The 6,073-nt window shown below is 34.9% G+C and overlaps 1 long non-coding RNA gene across 1 annotated transcript in view; it reads left to right on the forward strand.

The window, feature by feature from the left end:
- Positions 1–5,797, forward strand: part of LOC109841132 — a 13,360-nt gene extending 7,563 nt beyond the window's left edge. The window contains exon 3 of the long non-coding RNA XR_002247158.1: positions 5,549–5,797. This is a non-coding gene — a long non-coding RNA (uncharacterized LOC109841132). The remainder of the gene's footprint in view (positions 1–5,548) is intronic.

The following is a 6,073-nucleotide window of genomic DNA, read 5'->3' on the forward strand; positions in this document are numbered from 1 at the left end:
TGGTTACGCGACCCTCAGATTACATAGAGTGTATTTGTAGTTAACCCTTATGGCTCTGACGGGCAGACGATTAGAGAAGGGTTAAGGGGGTTTGACCCCTCGTTAACCATCCAAATAGGTTAATTTGGTGAATGGATTAACAAACCCTTTACAAGGGTTAAAGTTGGTTAACCTCTCATTAGAGGGGTTAATAAATTCTCCTAAAGAGGAGGATTAAGGGTTATTCCCTCTCGAAATAAGAAATAAAACTTAAAAAAGAATATACTTGATATTTATGGTAACTACATCCTTAACTCTTTATTTGCCAAACACAAAAAAAAACTTAATTATTTATCTTGTCTATCAAATCCAAACAGGAATTTTTAACCTCTCATGAAGGATCTAAGTTAGTCCTTTTCCTAAACTCTTTTCCCCTAACCCCTTGCCAAACGGCACCTATAGGTATCCAGGAAGTCTTATTCAAAGGATAGACCTAAAAAAGCAGATTAATCTTGGTGTATTTTGGTTGATTATGTCAAGTTGATAGAACTGATAGTTGTATTTCTTATCATTTTTCAGATGAATTTACAAATTTCCATATTCCTAATGAGTACGACTGGGATAAAAAAATAACGAAGGTGCTCTGATGGAACTCTGTTAGTAAAGAAAGATGCGAGCAAAATATGAATTCATCAATGAAAATTGAACCCCCTGTATCTTAAATGTATATTTTTAATCCTCCCTTGTTAAGCAACTTAAGTAGTTTGAAATTTTGAACTGATGGGTTTATCTTTCCTTTTTTTTTTCTTTTCCTTTTTCTCTTCTGTTGAGGAGTTTACTTATCAGATTCTCTTCCTTTACCACTCAACTAACTTTGAACAGTGTTGTAAATAGCGGCTAATAGCGGGGCTATAGCGGCGCGAATAGCGGTCGCGGCCCTTCAGCGCTACGCGTAGGGGTTTCGCGGATGGCTTAAGCGGGAAAATCCGCTATTCATTCGAATAGCGTGTAAAAGCGGGTTTTCGCGGGTTAAAAGCGAATTTTCGCGGTTAAAAGCGGATTTTTGCGGTTAAAAGCGGATTTTCGCTATTAAAAGCGGCTAAACCCGCTATCACACATATTATGATGCTATATTTCTTGAATTTCTTCATAGTTTCATTCATACAACAAGCTTATTAATTGTTATTTACTGATAATACAAGAAATTTACAACTAATTGAATTTTTAGATTTTTTATGAATTTTCTTATTATTTAGGATATTTAAATATATTTAAATTTGACCGCTATTTGACTGTGCGCTATTTGCCGTGATTTCGCTGCAATAGCCCGATATAGCCTTAGCGGTACCTCGCCGCGCCGCGCCGCGATCCGCTATCAGCAACCTTGCTTTGAAGTTTATTTGGAGCTCTTTACCAGTGTTTGATAGTAGTAATTTGAAGTTCTTTGAAATTGCTCATACATCCCTCAAATCAAAGACTCCAATTTGATCCCTCAATCCAAACGCCTCGAATTTGTTTCCATTCATTTATGCGTCCAGTGAGTTTTGCTTTGCAAAACGGGATCCACAAGCGCAAAATTCAAGATTATCAAATACAATGTTTATTTGTATTTTTCATACCACGAATTTGGGGTTACCACAGAGGATAAATACATCAAATTTGATTCCCTAAAATTGTACTGATTTGATCCGAATTTGTGATATTAGTCATATCTTCTCAACAAAATACATGTGCAACCAAACAAAATTTGATTAGATTTTATATTTATGCAAATACATTTTAATCTTCATGACAAACATATAAGATTTTCAATATGGATTTTTCTAAACAATAGCTTGCATTAGAATAGAATCCACAAACCAAAGAGTTCCGTATGCTTAAAAAAGCATTATTTCAGTAGAGTTTTGATAATTCAGAGAAATTGCAAGGGGTCTTGATTAATCTAGTTAACTATCAGATTTAAACCGTCTTAATTAATATTAACTTTGTTCCCAGTAACTAATTTTACGCAAATTAACAAGAAATAAAAAGTAGTTATATGACTAAATGTGATAAAAATGGTTTTGTCACATTAGACTATATTCTTAATTTTATAAAAGGCTCTCAAATCTTTATATTTTCAATTTACACCTCTACATTTATTTAAAAAAAATTAAATGACACCCCTAATTGAATTCCGCCCATAACCCTTATAATAATTTAATTAACTCTTCAAATTAATGGGGTGTTATTTAGAAATATGCAGGTCTAGTTACTTAATATAAAATTAAGAAAGTATTTTTGGTCTAATATGTTAGAACTCTATTTTTATGGGCCCTATGGGGTGTTACTTGAACAATTCAATAGATTTGAGGCGTTAATGAGAAATATGAAGAGGATTTAGGGAGAGATATCACGCGACAAAAACTAATTAGAAAAACTACAAAACGTAATTGTCGGGTACATCACAGTAGGATCTGTACCCGTTTATCAGAATTCCAATTAAGCTGGATCCGGAGCCAATTAGACCAGACCCAATATGGACTTTCAAACAATTAGACCAGACCCAATAAGGAGCCAATAAGGGCTTTCACTCTAAGATGGACGATAAGTTGTTAGCTCTTTCCTCTTGATTGTAAGTTAGCTCTTCAGCTTATTAGTCATAACAATTGGTTAATTTTAACTTTGATTTTTTTCGGTTAATGTTTTAATCTCTGTAACCTATGGTTTTGGCTATTTGATTGGCGAGAATGCATATGCAAATTGAAACCATATAAATTTTTGGGACAAGTTTGGTAATTCCCTAAGAACGCCATTAAAATGTTCTTTTTGGAGTAAATTTAAAACTTTGAGTAATTTACTTCATCTCCGTTTGATTTGACTAATTATTTACATATGTAGGTATAAGTAGGGAACAATTTTGCAAGAATTGAATCTTGCTAAATTAGTCCAAATGTATATCATTGATCAAATATTTTTATAGAGAAAGAAGTAGGTTTGATATGATAATTGGTAAATGGAGGAAGCAAATGATCATTATGTAATTCTTGCTTATATAATTTTTATTAATGAGAGCAAGGTATGACTTTGCATATTAATTATCAAGGTTGATTCAAACAATAGCATGCATAGCTACAAGATAATACAAAAAATATGCTCTCGTACAATCCTTATTTATTATCATTAATATCATTCTCCTAAAATTTATTTTTTTCCGAAGCAAATCAAGATGATTCCTTGAGGATTATTGCCCGGGAGAAATTAAGCAAGATCATTGAGTTCAATATAGCCTTCTTCTAGATCCTTGTCATCTATCTCCATATCGACTAGGTCATCCATGACAATGAATTCACCTTGAATATCGACCTGCAAGATTAAATATTGCATAATTAATATTTCAAAATCTCTCTACATTGGAGCAAAATGGTTACTCTACTATAAATAAATGTTGTTAATGTTAAGTGATCACACAATCAATAATATCCGTGGTTGGATAAGGGTGAGGTTGATGAGGGGCCGCTTCCTTTCCCGAATATCCGGTTTTGAGTTAGGTTGATGAAAAGTCTGCACATGTAGAAACACGTGAGAGGATGATTGATTCCCCCGTGATTTCTCCGATGATCAAGTCAGCTAATGAGCTTGAGCGGGGAAAATAAAAATCTGTGGGAGTTTTTGTGTGTGCAGTATAATTAGTAGAAGACACTGATTTTGTAGAAAAATCAGAATCTAAAAGAGTCACCTCTATGAGGGAATAGTACATTTTATTATAGTAGTGTCGAAGGGGCATAACCGTCATTACGACCGAACATAGGATGGCGGTGAAGAAATATGGGTTGATGACTACGTCAGCACTCACTTTACAGGTGTCGGCTGACGACTGGAGGAAAGTTAAAATTGACATAATTTAATATTGATGTCGCGAACAAATATAATTTATCTTCTGTTATCCTCTAATTTTGAGTTGTTCGTAGATCCTTTTGATATACAATAGCAGATGTACTTAAGCTGTTAAGCAATTCTAATGAGAGGGTAACAATCAAATAAGATTTATTTTCTTTTCTTCACCACCTTCCAGTTACGTTCAACATTTTGGAATACAAGGTAGCCTATATATCGGTAGTGCCACTGATACGGGTGTATCTTCTCTTCGGAACTTAGCGATCCTCATGGAAGCTTGAGGATAGATGATTCTCATAGTAACTTGAGAATTAAGGTGTAAAACAACACAGTGGAACGCAGGTTGAAACGTGGAACGAGACGACGAATCGAAGAATCGAAGCATCTAGTTTTCAGCCTGTGAGTCGACTCATAACAGTCATAAGTTGACTCATCAGGTTGAGTCGACTTATGCCTGTCATAAGTTGACTCATGAAACTCAGTCGTTTTGTCAAAAGTCTCTGAGCAGTCGACTCATCACTGAATGAGTCGACCCATATGTCATAAGTCGACTCATATATGCACATGAGTCGACACATCGAAGGTTTCCTGGTTCGTTTGGGTTTTTGTTTGCACGAATTCCTGTGGGATTTAGGTTTGGATATTTACCACTTTGTCATCCACGTTGTTTACACATATAAAAGGCGTTGTTTTAGGGTTTCTAAACAGAGGAGATTGTTAGAGATGTAGATATAAGGAGATTAGGTCTAAGAGAGATCAGTTTTGATCTAGAGAGAGAATCAAATGTAATCAAAGAGAGATTCTAATCAAGAGAGATTAGGGTTTAGAGAGACTTGGGAGTTTGTTCTCGATTCTAGTAAGATTGTGAGAGAGAGATTGTAATCTTTTCATACTCATAATCTAGATAGGGTATTTTCCTTCACCACATACTGAATTATTCTTGTGTTTCTGTCATCCTCTTCTCAACCCACCTTTGATAATTCCGCGATAAAAAATACTCGTACGACGACTCGTATCAGCCACGAGGAAGCGAGTTGTACGTTGTTAAGTAATACCTGCATGTATATACATAATTTCTGTAGAACTAGAGAAATGTTTGCTTTATATATATTTTTTAATTTTCGGAAAAATTGTTCAGGTCTTAAATTACTGTAATGAAAACGAAGAGCATCATAATTCATCAATATCTGGACATCTTTCTGATTTTTTGTGGTCCTTCAGTATTGTCCCCCTACCCGTGTATCATCATCCATGTCATGAGAAAGTATGTTGCGTACGAAACAAAGGAAACCTCGTAGTGAGAATTGTTCTGCAATTCATCAGATATAGTTTGCATTTTCTGTGTGTATAGTTCTGCAATTTCACTTGATATGATGATTCACATTTGAAACGTGAGCTACCGCTGTAGGATGACTAGAGGTATAGACCTAGTATAACTTTGCTTGTAAGCAATTAAGAAGATCATACATACATACATATACATGCATGAATGCGTATATGCATACCCACATACATACATGTCTACATTCATATATAAATATGGATATGCAGTATGCACACATGTACACATACGCATAGTAGGAATCAGTTACATGCTGAAGAACAATTACCGTAAGTATGAGAACATGAAGAAGTAAGCTGCCTAATTATGTTAATGCATTTTGTGCTCTTTGTTAACTTTTTTCTATGGCAGATTCATTGAGGTAGAAGGCAGACAGCTGTTGAATTCAAAGAAATTCAAGAGTTTGAGGTGTGGAATTTTCAGCTGTTTAAAGAGACCCTGGTCGATACTGTTCTGTGCTATGAGATGGCTGCTCTCTTGAATCATGAGCTATTGTTATACATAAGCTTTATAGTTGTGGAAGTGTGAGAGAGTGATATTTTCCAATAAAAGGTACAACTGTGATTGAATATTTGATCTATAGATAAATAAATTGTGAAAGAGTGGGTACGCAGCCGCTCGGCTTATATTTGGATACCACAGCAGTCTTCTTGTTTCTTTTCTTTGAAAAACACTAACTACACTTATTGATTAGTCTTTTTTGAGTCAACAAGTAAGGAAAATTACATTTAGCTGTCTCGGGTGAGAGATTTTTTGGCTGATGGCCCTCTACTTTGTGAAGTTGCACAAGGCCCAGCCGTCGGATAATTTTTGGTGCATAAATATTCTAAATAGTGTTTTACCGACGTGAGCTATATATTCATCATGATTTGAAGT

The sequence above is a fragment of the Asparagus officinalis genome, chromosome 5, assembly GCF_001876935.1.
Source record: "Asparagus officinalis chromosome 5, Aspof.V1, whole genome shotgun sequence".
NCBI lineage: Eukaryota > Viridiplantae > Streptophyta > Magnoliopsida > Asparagales > Asparagaceae > Asparagus > Asparagus officinalis.